The sequence below is a fragment of the Rattus rattus genome, chromosome 13 (assembly GCF_011064425.1).
Source record: "Rattus rattus isolate New Zealand chromosome 13, Rrattus_CSIRO_v1, whole genome shotgun sequence".
In the NCBI taxonomy this organism is placed as follows: domain Eukaryota; kingdom Metazoa; phylum Chordata; class Mammalia; order Rodentia; family Muridae; genus Rattus; species Rattus rattus.
This window is the reverse complement of record NC_046166.1, coordinates 14,936,595-14,950,891: the sequence shown is the minus strand read 5'-3', so window position 1 is coordinate 14,950,891 and position 14,297 is coordinate 14,936,595.

Genomic DNA, 14,297 nt, shown 5'->3' with positions numbered 1-14,297 from the left:
GATGTTTTCCAATCCTGAATAATTTGCTAAACCCCTACTAAGACTGAGGAAGACACCGGCGAAGATGCAAAAAGATAGATCTGTTTTCTTATGATCTCAAAGAAACAGGCAACCCCCCACTCCCCCTGCCTGTGGAGAACCATGACATGCGACAGCATCCTGGAGAGGTTGTAAGCTTTTCTTCCCACAATGAAGAGAAATCTGAAGAGTACTGCATAAGAGCAAGAGGCATAAGAATGACTCATCTGCATATTTTGTCCAAGGTCTTGTCAGTAAATATTCTTTTTAATACTATCCTATCTGATCATTGTTTGGACACAGACATTATTTACAAGCCACTGAGATGGTTCAATGGGTAAGAGCACTTACATCACAAACCCAGTGACATGAATTTGATCTGAACCTATATCAAGGTGGAAAAAGAGAGCCCCATCCACAACTGATATCCCCATCTGATAACGTCCATACGTGGATTACCTACACATAAACCACACATAAACACAGACTAGCTGACAATAATTTTTAAACTTAGGTTTCCTCATAATGCAGCCTTTCAGGGGCAATCGCATGAAGATTATGAAAGTTCTAACTGCAAGCTCTATGGGGTTGATTTCCCATTGAAAGTATCTAGGTTTGAAGCTCAGCTCAGCATCTGGGACCCTCCAACACAGGTGAATATGATCTGCAGTGTCTACTGACGTTTTCTAATGCAGCTCTTCTAGGCAAGTCACTTAGTCTCCTGATGACTCACTTTACCTGTGGAATGGAAAAAATAATAATGTCTTACATATTATGGATAAAGGGAATAAAATGTTTCTGGGTCAATAAATCTAAAGCACCGAGTGGACCTTATGTCTCTAAATCACTCATGACCATCGTGTGTGTGTGTGTGTGTGTGTGTGTGTGTGTGTGTGTGTCCATGCATGTGCTTGTAAGTAAAACAGCATACGCATCTGTTCAAAATTCTTTGGCTACTGGCATTTGAGACTCTCTCTTTTCAGTTCCCACCTTCCCAAACTACATTCTCACACCATGTTGAGCGTTCCTGCTGGGGTCTTCATGCAGTTCCTTACCAATTTCTTTTATTTCAGGAGACTCAGCTTGGTACTGGCTCAGTCAGTCCATATAGCCCATGCCCATAGTTTCTACTTATACCAGAGAAAGGAGAGGAAATTGCAATAACACATTCTTTGACTTGTTTATTCATTCTAGTAAGCTGCTAAAATTTGGACTTTCCCCAGCAGTCTCATTTAATGTTTTGCTTACAGCCACCTGTTGTGTCTCTATTTTTAAACATTTATTGTTTACCAGTTCAGTATCTAGAATTCTAGCTTGCTTTTTTAATGCTATTGTCATTGTCTCGTTGTGATTTAAGATACATTTTACAATACTTAACTGTCATATTAGTTAGTTTTATTTCTTATTTATATGCATGTATAGGGGCAGAGATATGTAGGTGGCTATGGAGGCCAGAGAATCCCATGGAACTGGGAGAAGTCTGACTCTTTAAAAAATGCTATTTATTGCATTACTAATAGTTTCAATTTTCGTTTAAAGTCCATTTTACATTACATAGATTTGTTGAAGATTGGTTCTAATGTTTTGATTAATCCGGCCACCAAAATCGGAATCTGCATGTCCAAAAACTGAAGGTCCTTGTCCACAAATATTTTTTGATTTACCTATAAAGAGCCAACAGCCAATGGCTGGTCCAGTAGACTGAGGTGGGACTTGTACATTTGCATAGGCAAGGAACTGGGGAAGAAGAAGAGGGAGAGATTGCCATGACAGGAAAGAAGAAAGGCCAGACCTAAGGGCCCTATGACATGCGAGAATCAGTGACCACACAGGCCACTGCCCCAATTGTGTTTGGGGTAGCAAAGATGAAATATAGATTTTAAAAGATGTTACCTCAGAAGTAGCAGAGGAGAGTGTTTTCTTGCATCAGGAAGGGTAAGAACTGCCCAGCCTTTGAGCTAGTCAAGGCATCCCTAAACTTAATTTGTGCCTCTCTCTCTCTCTCTCTCTCTCTCTCTCTCTCTCTCTCTCTCTCTCTCTCTCTCTTCTCTCTCTCTTTCTCTCTCTCTCTCTCTCTCTCTCTCTCTCTCTCTCTCTCTCTCTCTCTCTCTCTCTCTCTCTCTCTCTCTCTCTCTCTCTCTCTCTGTGTGTGTGTGTGTTTCACTCATGGATCCATAGGGCTCTGGCGGTAAGCGTAAGCTACTGGGAGCATAAAGCAGATTAACTAACCATGGCTGCTTACACTTAATTTTAAACACACACGGAGTGAAATAATTTGATATACATGAAATATAAATAATGCAAAACTAACTTTAAACAGTGATGCCTAAGTTCCCTGCTCAGCTTACCCTGTTGGCATATTCTTTGTAGCCTGCAAAATTCTAGACTATTCCAAACAATGGAGAAAACTGGAGAATAGGAAAAAGAGCCTATTTTGCCCTCACACCTTTAACTCCCCCCATTACCAATACAGATTTTACTCCATTCTGTCACTTTTATGTTCCAGAGTGAAAATAAAGTTGAAGCAAGAACTACAATTCTACTTGAATTTCATAGGGGGAAAACTGATAAAAAGCCAAAGGGCTTGGCAAATTTCAAATAAGTACTGGTTCACCACAAAGGCTTTGTCTTATGGAAGCTTCTTTTGTAACTGAGGAAACAGTATTATGAACAAAATGGCTGGAATATTCCGGGTTTGTTAATGCCATGTTTAAATTTGGCAGAGTAGCATATGTTTCTCTACTGTAAAAGGCAAAGAAATTATCTTGCCTGCAAATTTTCTGAGAAGCCTCTGCAATTCTCCATCCTAAATCCAGTGTCCCTGTGAAATAGCTCCTACCACTTGTTTCCCTTTAAAGGCACCCTCTTCACACATAGTCAGCCTGGAACTCTTCATAGGCAAATCTTACAGTTATTTTATTTTCCCCACAGTTTCTCAATTTCTTAATTCTTATAGCTGATTGTGATTTAAGACTTGTCTTGAAATTTATTCCTTTGAAAATTAATTCCTAGCCAGGCATAATGGTGCATGCCTTTAAGTCCAGCATTTGGGAGACAGCGTTAGGTGGATCTCTGTGAGTTCCAGGACAGCCTGATCTACAAACTTAGTTCTGTATAGCTGCAAACAGAGAAACCCTGTCTCAAACAAAATAGCAAAAACAATAAAACAAAACAACAGGATAAAAGTTATCTTCTGTTTTATTTTATTTGTTACTAAAATATTGAATTTAAAACTTACTTTCTAACTGAAAAATAACACATTTAAACCCTTGGCAAAAGATAAGAATACCTAAAAAAAAAAAAAGTTCTTCCTTTCCTTCCAGCCAGAGTTAGCTGCTGTACTAAAACTCTGTTCCCAGAATTTGTGACAATGAGGAAATGATTTTGTCATGCTGTGAGGCAAATCATAGCTGCAAAAGTAAAGATTTGTGCCCCAGACAAACATATGTCACAGTTTGAAGGATATATTACACCATTAACCTAGTTCCCTGCCATATGATTTCTCCTCATGAGGCAGTCTCTGCTTTCGTTCCTGCTATGCAATGCCATCTGCCATGTTGTGATATGGCCAGGGAGCCCTTTCTAGTCACTCTTAAGACTTTGCCCAAAAACCCTTTCTCTATTTCACAAAGCACCTGCTCTCAGCTACTTTGTTACAGCAATAATGAATGAAATGAGAGGCAACGCCCCAACTATTTACTACAAGGTTTACATCTAAGGAAAATGAAATCCTTGCCAAGATAGTCAACGTATTTACAGAGAGATATCCATTGCTGTGTATTTACAATAGCTAAAGCTAAAGTGCTATAATCAACCTAAGTGCTTATTAGTTGATTACCAAGAAGAATGTGACATATGTGTCATAAAATATAGTCAGGTCATTTATGGAACCATCAGATGAATCTGAAGAATATTATATAAAGTGACCAGAAACAATAAAATAAATGTCATATGATTTTATTTGTGTATCTAATCTAGGAAAGCTGACCTCATGGAAGTAACCAAGTAAATAGTAATTTCCAAAAAAATGGGGACAGGACAGATATAGGTTAAGACTGGGTGATAAATTACAGTTAAGAAATTCAAATGCTCTACTGCACAATAAGATAACTAAAATTAACAGTATTGTATGAAGTGTTTCACAATAGATTGAACTAAATTTGAAATTTTTATGATAATGAAATGATAACTGTGATTCCAAGAAGCGCTTGCTGACAGGAGCCTGATATGAATGTCTTCTGAGAGGCTCTGCCAGAACTTTACTGATACAGATAAGGATGTTTGCAGCTAACCATCAGACTGAGCACTGGAACCCCAATGGAGGAATTAGAGAAAGGACTGAAGGAGCCGAAGGGGTTTGAAACCCCATTGGAAGAACAACAATATCAACCAACCAGACCCACCCCCCCAGAGCTCACAGGGACTAAAGCACCAACCAATGAGTACACATGGAGGGACCCATGGCTCCAGTTGCATATGTAATAGAGGATGGCATTGGCCAGCAGCAATAGAGGAAAAGCCCTTGGTCCTGTGAAGGCTAATTTCTCCAGTGTAGGGGGAATGCCAGGGCATTGAGGTGGGAGTAGGTGGGTGGGAATGGGAGCGGGAGCATCTTCATACAATCAGGGGGAGGGGACATAGGAGAGGGGACAACATTTGAAATGTAAATATGTAAAATATCCAATAAAAAAGAGAGAAAAAAGAAATGACAGCTGTGATAAATGTTATAAATATGGTAAATGTGTTCAATTTAATTATAGCACAATGCAAAGATGTAGTGAAAACCACAGTACATTCTCCATAAATATGTATAATAGCCCTCATCTTAAAGATCAGTCACTTCTTTAATCATATTCATGAGATCCAATTCTCTGAATCAATTAAAACTTGGACTATATTTTTCTTCCGTTACTTATAATTTAGGCTACAAAATTATTTTTCATATATATTACATTAAAAAGCTCAAAATAGAATCATGGATCCTCCAAATGGAGCCTTCTGATTTTATAAATTATATAGATCATATAAATCACATATTGGTTTGTGGGACATGTTCTCTTGACCTGATTCCAAGTAATTTTAAGAAAATGAGGTATTTCCATCCAAAATCTTACCTGAGCATTGGTCAGAAATCAGGCAAGATGACTTGACAACTTTGTCAATGTTCATTCTCACATCATTTATCCATTATGTAATATCTGTGAAATGAAGATAAGGCTGGGCCCTTTTATGACCTATGCATGGTTATGCCTAGAGAGAATAGGTTGAGGTTAAAGAGTTGTACCCAAGCTTTCAGGTCAGTGAAAAAGGAATGGATGTAAGGCACAGCAGTTTGTGGGTGCAAGGGGTGGGGTTTATTTTCATGCAAATCATGCTATGAAGTTGTGTTAGCAACTGCTCAGACCATCATAATCAAAGGATGATGTGTCTTACTTTCATATTTTCCAGTAGGCATTTATCATTTTGGCAGAGACTGTATTAGCCAGGTAATCATTCCAACAAATTACCACTGGAAGACTTACTATAGATTTAAGTTCTGGAAGATAGAAGTTCAAGACCAGTCTTTCATATGTTAGGAAGATGGAGGAGAATGGGGGGGTCTTTCTGCCTTGCAGATGGGCAAAGTACTGCTTTCTACGTGCACAAATGATAAAATGAACTCCAATTCTAACCATTAAGGGTCCATCCCTGTGTCTTCACTTGATAGAAGAAATGAATCACTCCAGATTTTTACTAGACCTGAAAATGCTTCATAGAGCAGCAAAACACAAGTGCAATATACAGAGAAATTCACTTTTTTCTCTTCCTTATTTCTAGCTATAAAAATGTTTTAATAATTAAATAAAATAAATATATGAATTTGAAAGAGTTTATGGTTGTGTATGGAAGAATTTGAAGGGAAAAAAGGGAAGAGAAAATGATGTAATTATAGTGTAGCCTCAAAAAAATCAAAATGAAAAAATTGTTTTACATATGAACAAAGAGTGGTGTCTGTTGTTATTTAAAGTATTTTCCCTTAAAATTTTGGGTCAGAAATCCAAAATCATTTCATTACTGTAGTTAACCAATGCATGCTGTACCTAAAATTCTGTCAGCTGAGAGCTCCCAAGCTGGGTAAGATCTGAACAGGTATATAGTCCAAACTGTCACAGTCCCTTGTAATTCATACTAGGCTTTATTGTAAAATTTAGGCATGAAGATGATTCCTGAAATTCTGACATTTTAAACTATGCAACTACCTCGGATCCTTAAGTGGATTATTCTGAGTATAAATAAGAGGCAACAGGCATTTTTTTAGAATTTTATAATCTAAGTAGCTCAAACTAGACATGAGATGGTCTCCAAAACTTCAGGCAACAGTCAGGTGTTGTTGGCGTCAAGGGGCTCATTTGGATCCTTTCCAAAGAAGACCACTATAGGATACAGTTCTGAAGCATGCTCAGGCAGTGCATATGAAGATCATGTTGAAGCTGATTTTCCCCAATGGAAGCATTTCCATGTAAAGCTTAGTATAACATACCAACTGGTGTAAAGGGAAAAACTTGTCCATGCTTCAATCTAGTCTCACATCTAATTTAGAAGCGACACATTGCATATCATTTAAAAATTACTTTGTGTCCTTCATTCCATACCTGTACAGAGAAATCCACCCTAAAAATCATAAAATAGTCTGCAAACCAGAAGCAGTAACATTTTTGTTGTTATTGATTGTTTTTTAGTTTTTTTATTTGTTTCCAGTTTGGTTTGGTTTGATGATATTTGGTTGGTTGACTGATTGGCTTTTTGGGGGGGAGGGGGCATTAGAGATTAACTATCTAATACCGCCTGTCCAATCACCTCATACAGGGGCTGTCTTTTACTAACCTATGATATGTTTATAGGAACAATGATATGGAAAGGAATTTTGGATTATTTCCATAGTATAGTCTCCTTTTTTTCCAAGGGAAAGCCCCACTTTGGAGCCCAGTCTGGCCACTAACTTGGATGCCATTATGTAGCTCTGTTGCCTGGGTGTTGCTATCAAAGACATGTATGACCAAGTTAGTTCAATCTCTATTTTCCTAAATCATATAGTGACATTCATAACTGGTCTGCATTTGATGGCAAAATTACAAGATAGAGGAAAGCAGAGGAGAGTGGGAAGTTGAGTCCAGAGAATAAAAACTGACTTCAATTGAGACCAAACTTAATCATTCACTGTTTCAGCATCCTGGCTAGCACCATAAGGGTGACTGGCACATGAGCTCAGATAATAGGAACTCCTGTGCAGAGAAAGTTCAGAATGAGATTCTGAACTTCCAGGCTTGGTAAAATTATTTCAGATTACTGTAAGCTTTGTTCTTCTGTAACTCAAGAGTCATCTTCTCACTTCTCTTCCCTCAGCCCCATATCACCAGACACAAAGTTGAGATGTTATGGACAACTCTTATGGTATAGACAGATTATCTATACCTATGAGTGAATATGATCAATTCAGAGTCAAATATTTTTACTTGATCTACATGCCTTCCTCTTCATGTAGAGCTCAATTGGAAAGTTACACCCGGGAAACTGATTCCTAAAAGATGTAAATAACAGAGACAAAATCTATTCAGATGAATTATAAATTAACTAGGTCATGTGTAGTTCTTTTTACGTGCTCTACAGCTTGGACAGTACTCAGTATCACAAGTTTCTGTGTAGTCAAATCCTGGAGGTATCTGCGTTGATTAAAAGAACTAATCTTGACAGAGTTCTTGATTCGAATCTTTTGTCTTTGTAAGTACTCCCCATTCTTTCTGCTTAATAACACAGATTTGTTCCTGGCAAATCCTGACCAAGACATAGTAAATACATCATTAAGTAGGTAACCTGAGCTGAAAATTAGCTATATTGTAAAAATGCTGATGTATGGAGTTTGAAGGTCTGGCCTTACCTAACAGATGGCAGAAGAAAATTGAAGAAAACGGTCACAGCAGATCCCTTCCTCCACACTCCAGTGCTTTGTTAAATAAAACTACGTCTATTTAATTAATATTGATTTAACACTGACTGTCCTTGAGACATATTATCCTTTGACACATTTTTACCTTCAAAACTGCCAAAATTGCAAAATGCGTAATAACAAAATTCAAATCCATTTTTAAGCTTGGCGATATTGTGGTTATCACCACTTCCCAGCTACTTCAGCAAAGAGCTATGTGTCTCAGCAGGTAGCACTGTCTTTGTTTGTGACCTCCAGTGATTGGTTATTTTGTCAGAGATTTCTTAGAACACGGCCCAGGTCACCTAAGTGTGCAACTTAGAAAGGTGATACAAGATTGGGACCATTTGCCTTATGATCCTTGCACTTTTAAGAACATGATAATCCCACTTTGAGAGAAATATTAGCTAATTTCTCTTTCCAAAAGAGTAACCTTAAGAAAATATTTGTCCACAAGAAAAAGAGGAATTTATTGATATTCATGACATTTATTTTCTAGTAAACAACAATCCTTGTTCACCCAAGGTTTTTTTTTTTTTTTTCATTAAAAAAAAAATTATTGCTTTTGGACTCTAACTCTTTGTTTCCCTTCAAAGTCTAGAAAAGTCCTAAGGGTAGTAAGACCACACTGTTCTGGGAGAGTGGCATCTTTATCCTCATAAGAATCCAGTAGGTACCTCATAAATCCATGTTCCCTCTACAGTTTAATATGGAGCCAATTTCCATATACATATTCTTACACATACTCTATATGCAATTCACATACACGGGATATTTGCAGATGTTCATGATAGAGCTGTAATCTCATTCTACTTAGGGAATTCAGTTGGAATGGTCACCTGATGTGTGACAGGTCACTGTATGCTTTCAAACTATCATTTTCTACTAGGTGAAGAACCAACACAAAGGAGAGAGAGTTTACTGAAGTCCCCAAGAAAACGCTATTTACAGGAGACCTGAACATGTATTTCTGTCCTCAGCACCCTAGAAGTCATTTGTCACTGGACGTTTCCTGCCCAGATCTGGGGGAAACATTGACAGTATATTTTTCAGAACAGTGTGATCATAGGCTCTTTTCCAGGGTCAATACACTGGAAGTATAAAATCTCACCAACACACCCTTTAAAGTTTCTCTGTACCTTCCTTGTTAAAAATGAAGTAGATTTGTAGATAACAAAACAGCATACAAACCGAAACAAAATTCTGAAAATAGATACACTATTATATCTGCTCCAAAGGAAGGTGCATAATCATTCAGAGCTAGAAGGATAATTTGGTATGGCTTAAGCTAAATAACAGTTGGGCAGGAAAAGAATCGAGACAAAAACAGTTGAGAAAAAAAGAATAATTTCCACTTAGTGTAGAATTCAGGGCCCATCAAAACTAGAAAATAACTGGCAACATGACTTACCAGGTAAAGTGCTCACCTTGCCAGTGTGAAGAACAGAATTTGCATCCCCTAAATCTGGCTTCAAGAGCTAGGAGGTGGATGGAGGATACCAAGAGTAAGTTCATGGCTCACTGCATCAACTAAGGAGGAATCACAGAGACTAAATCAGGAAGCACAAAGACTGCCTGGGCCTGCATATGTCTTCTGCATATGTTATTGCTGTTAGCTTGGGGTTCTTGTGAGGCGTCTAACAGTGGGAACAAGTGTATCTTGGACTCTATTGTCTGCTCTTGAGACCCTTTTTCTTCCTATTGGGTTACATTGCACAGCTTAATATGATGGCTTTTGCCTTGTCTTATTCTATCTTGTTCTGTCTTGTTCGGTTGTCATCTTTTGGAGACCTTGGTTTTGTTGTTGTTGTTTAGGTTTTTTGTTTGTTTGTTTTTTCTGCAAAGAAAATGGAGTGAGAGTGGATTTGAGGGGAGAGGGGAGGTGGTGGAGAGGTAGGAAGAGTAGAGAAAGGGAAAACTGGTTGAGATCTATTGTATGAGAGAAAAATCTATTTTCAATAACACACACAATCATATATACATATACATTATGTGTGTGTGTTTCTGTGTGTGTGTGTGTGTCTCTGTGTGTGTATGTATATGACTTGGTGAGACCTACCTGTAACCTAGCATGCAGCACACAAGAACACAGGAAGTAGAGATAAGAAACCCCTGAATCAAGTTCCTTAGCCAGTTATCAAGCTTTGGGGTCAGTGAGTAACCTTGCCTCAAAATATATGATGGAGGCTGATTACAGAAAAAACTTGATATGAACTTCAAACTTCTATAGGCATGCTCATGTACGTGCACATGTAGGTACACACAAGTATTTTCTACCTGCAAACATACATTCGACACAAATGTGCAAGCATGTGCGCGTGCGCGCGCGCGCGCACACACACACACACACACACACACACACACACACAAACACACACACACACACACTCACACTCTCACACATGAATGGGAAGGGCCACTCAGAAGTAACTTTTGCTAGAGCAAAAGCAAAGAGTAAATCCTCTCTTAAATATCACTGCCACAAAAGCAAGAATGAATGAACAAGTTCTTAGAAACTCTCCTTTATTTTTCTATGATTCCTAGTTTTGTCTTTTTGTTTGCTTTGTCCACCCCAAGGCATGTCCCTTTCTGCAAGTCATCCATCTAAGTGTGCTCAATTTTTACACCCAGGGATACAGATCACTTCCTCTCTCCTTGAAGGAAACTGCTGTAACAAGTACTTGAGGTTATCACTTGTTAAGGGTAAGCAATGGTTTATATGTCCCTCTGTCTGAAAACCAACAGATTGATGATTGAAAGGGCAATATGATGATCCCAAAGAATGTGCTTCCCATTAGTCTCAACAGTACTCTCCCTTTGGTACTATGTTCTAGAAGCACAGATAGTTGCATTGCAGAAGATCTGTCCACATACTCAAAAATCTCAGGGACATTCTTAACAGTGTCTCTCATACATGTGCACACTAGGACTGATTGTGATGACATCCTTTTGGGACACCTAGAAGTCCCTTGAAGTAATATCCTATCACACATACAGAGCTTTCAAATTCTCAAAATACATTTAAGAGGAAACACCATGTTCTAGGGAAAATGATAGACATAATAAATTATAGCTGTTAATTATCATTTTCAGTTAATTACATCAAAATATTCATGCTCATCACAATGCAGTTATGAGTGTGACCTCTACAGTTTAAGGGACTGATGGTTCAACCTCCAGACTGTGACACTATTAGAAAATGGTGGAACTGTTAGGAGGTGAATCCCTGTGGAAGGAAGGTCATTAGGGCTTTGTCCTACAAGAGGACATTTGAATTCTTGCCTTTCCTACCTCATGTCTATTTATTTCAGACTACCATTAGGCAAACAAGTCTATTGTGCTACAGCTTATATTATAATTACTTTTTTCCCACAGGCCAAGTGGTATCAACTTAGCCAAATGACTCTGACCTCAGGACTCCCAGTGAGGCCAAATGAGGTACAGTTGTCTACATATTTGTCACCATAATGTAAAATGAACTAATTCACGTTTTTTCTATAAACATTGTATGTCGTTCTTATACAAATTATGCGAAATGCCCACTGGTCAGTTTTGATAGTTTGCTTAATATTTTAATTATATAAAAAGAAAAATGCATACCTTCAATATCTCTCAAATGACTTAAGTTTTCTATATTGTTAAAAAATGTGTGTGAGAGAAAGAATGAGAGAAAGAATGAGAGAGAGAGAGAGAGAGAGAGAGAGAGAAGAGATGTGCCTGTGTTCATTTTCATATGTGTGTGCATAGTTATGCATGTGCTATGGAAGTCAGAAGACAACCTTCTCTGTCAGTCTTTAAGTCTTACCTTGGTTGAGACAGGAATTCATTTGCAGTTGCTTAAAGTAGTCTGGCTATCCTGAGAACCTGCAGGGGTTTCTTCTTTCTGCCTTCTATCTTGCTACAGAAGCTCTGGGTTAACATGTCCAACTTTTTACATGGGCTTCGTGGATCCTAGTTTGTGTCCTGCATTCCTGGCCAGCACTTTATCCACTAAGCCATATCCCCAGCCTGAGTTAGGGCTTTTGTTTGCACATCTTCGTTGTCCATCATTTCTGGGAGGAAACTATTTAAATTATGGGGAAACTTCCACCTTTATAAAAAATTCATAGTTACTTTCAAACTCTCCTTATTGATTCTTCCTGAAAGGTGAATATTGGTAAAATTTTAAACAGGAGCATGACCGCATCTGAAAGACCCCCCCAGAGCGGGGAGACCCTCACTCAAGTCTCAGGATGACATGACCCTCCAAGAACTCATGAGAGACTATCCTTGCTGTAACCACATGAGGTTTATTGATAGGAACCAGTGCACTGGGGTCAAGACTCGTATCCCATGCAGGGGTAGAGGAGTTCAACCCCAAGTAGCTGGGAGAAGGGGTATTTAAAGGAAGAAGCCACAACCCAAGGGGGTAGGGATGGCGTCATTGGAAAATGTCGAGAATACCAGTGAAAAAATCACAAGGAGAAACTTCCTGTTTCTCAAGATTGTTCTTTAAGATTTTAATCTAACTTTATGGTCAGCTAGTTCCTGGAGCAGAGTGACCGAACTGGCTAACCTACATTTTTGACTCTACTCTGCTAGGGGTTCTGAATTTTTCCTGGTCCTTCACATCTACAGTTGAGATAGGAGAGCGGGTAGTAATATTTGTTGGACTGGAAAGTGTGAAGGTGAATGTTTAGACCCTTGATGAATCCCTGACTTCCTTTCATATTCAATCTCTTCTATCTTTCTGTTCAGTATACAGAAAGAAAATTTGAAACAAGGCAAAGAGTGAAGCCATTCCTACTCTGTACAAATACCGATACTAGGCAATACACCAAGACCTTGAAATTATTGTGGCCTCTAGCTCTGTATCCAGAACCGAGAACTCAGGTTTCACCACCTATTTGCATCATAACAATGTATTCAACTTCTAATACTTTCTGTGTACAATTTGTATCCGTGCCCAGACACACACTCATGAACAATGCTAACAGGTGCTCAAGCAGTTCCATAACTTTTAATTAGCCATCCTTGTGTTCTAATTTATGGGCCTCAGTTTCTTTGTTTCTTCTCATTAGCTGTCATTACACCACAATTGATTCCCTGAAACTCACCAACTTACTCCTTCCAGAGAAAGGGTATAATCTTGCCCAGATGTGATAAGCTAACACCACTCCTGATAATTTTCTGTCAGATCCTATGACTAATGTTACATTTCATAGAGTTTCGATGAAAACACATGCTCCTAGGCAATGGTTTTAAAGATCTTGATGGAAAATCCTAAAAAGCCACTCAAGAGTTAAAAGGTCATAGAAGGACCAGAGAAACTGAGTACCCCTCAGCCCAACATAGCAGAACAAAACAAAGAGGAGAAAAGTGGGGAAGAAGGTTATAAACCAAAGATCCTGATAATTATTCACTTATTCAACGAGGCATTCTGAGTGTCTACCATGTGCCAGACATTGGGAAAATTAAAACATTTTATCTGCTAAGCACAAGAACCAGAAGGCCTGGGATTTGTTGTATGTTTCCGCTATAATGAATTGGTGGCATAATGAAACTCGCTTAACTTTATGAGGCTATCACTTCTGACAGAATTGAAAGTCACTAATTATACAATAGACTAATAAAGAATGCATGCCTTTATACTGTAATATAATAGATATTTGTGAAAAACATTACTATAAATACAGATGTTGGAAAAACAGAAAACACACATATATGTGTGTGATCTATTTAAATATTTTAACAGAAAATATATAAATAGAAAAATATGTCTATATAAAAACATAAACATACACACACACACACACACATACAGAGAGAGAGAGAGAGAGAGAGAGAGAGAGAGAGAGAGAGTTAGAGAGACCTGCTGTATATGTTTGTATTTATATGTGGTGTTTTTAATGTTAAAGTTAGATTCATTAGGCATCAGCTTTCACGTGGGCAAGTTCCCTGGTCCCAAAAACCAAGACCATGCTTGCCACCATGGGGAAAACAGGGTGACAGGGTAGAGTAGGGAGAAAGAAGGAGAGAAAGAGATGCATGCATACAGAGAGAGGAGAGAAGAAAAGAGAAAGACCAGAATGTCTGAATTATATATGGAGAAGCCTCTAGGGGAAAGGGCAGCTTAACTTCTGGGCTAGAAAGTTCAGAGTTGGGGGCAGGGCGTGCCAGGTAGGGACTGGGGAATGTTGGGAGAATCTGGAGGCCAGGTCTACTTTGTCATGTAAAACATACGCCTCAGTTCCTTGTCCTGGGGTTCCAAACCAAACACACCAGCCTTTTGTTGACTATAAATAAAAGGTGCTGTAGTCCTCCATCACTACTTCCT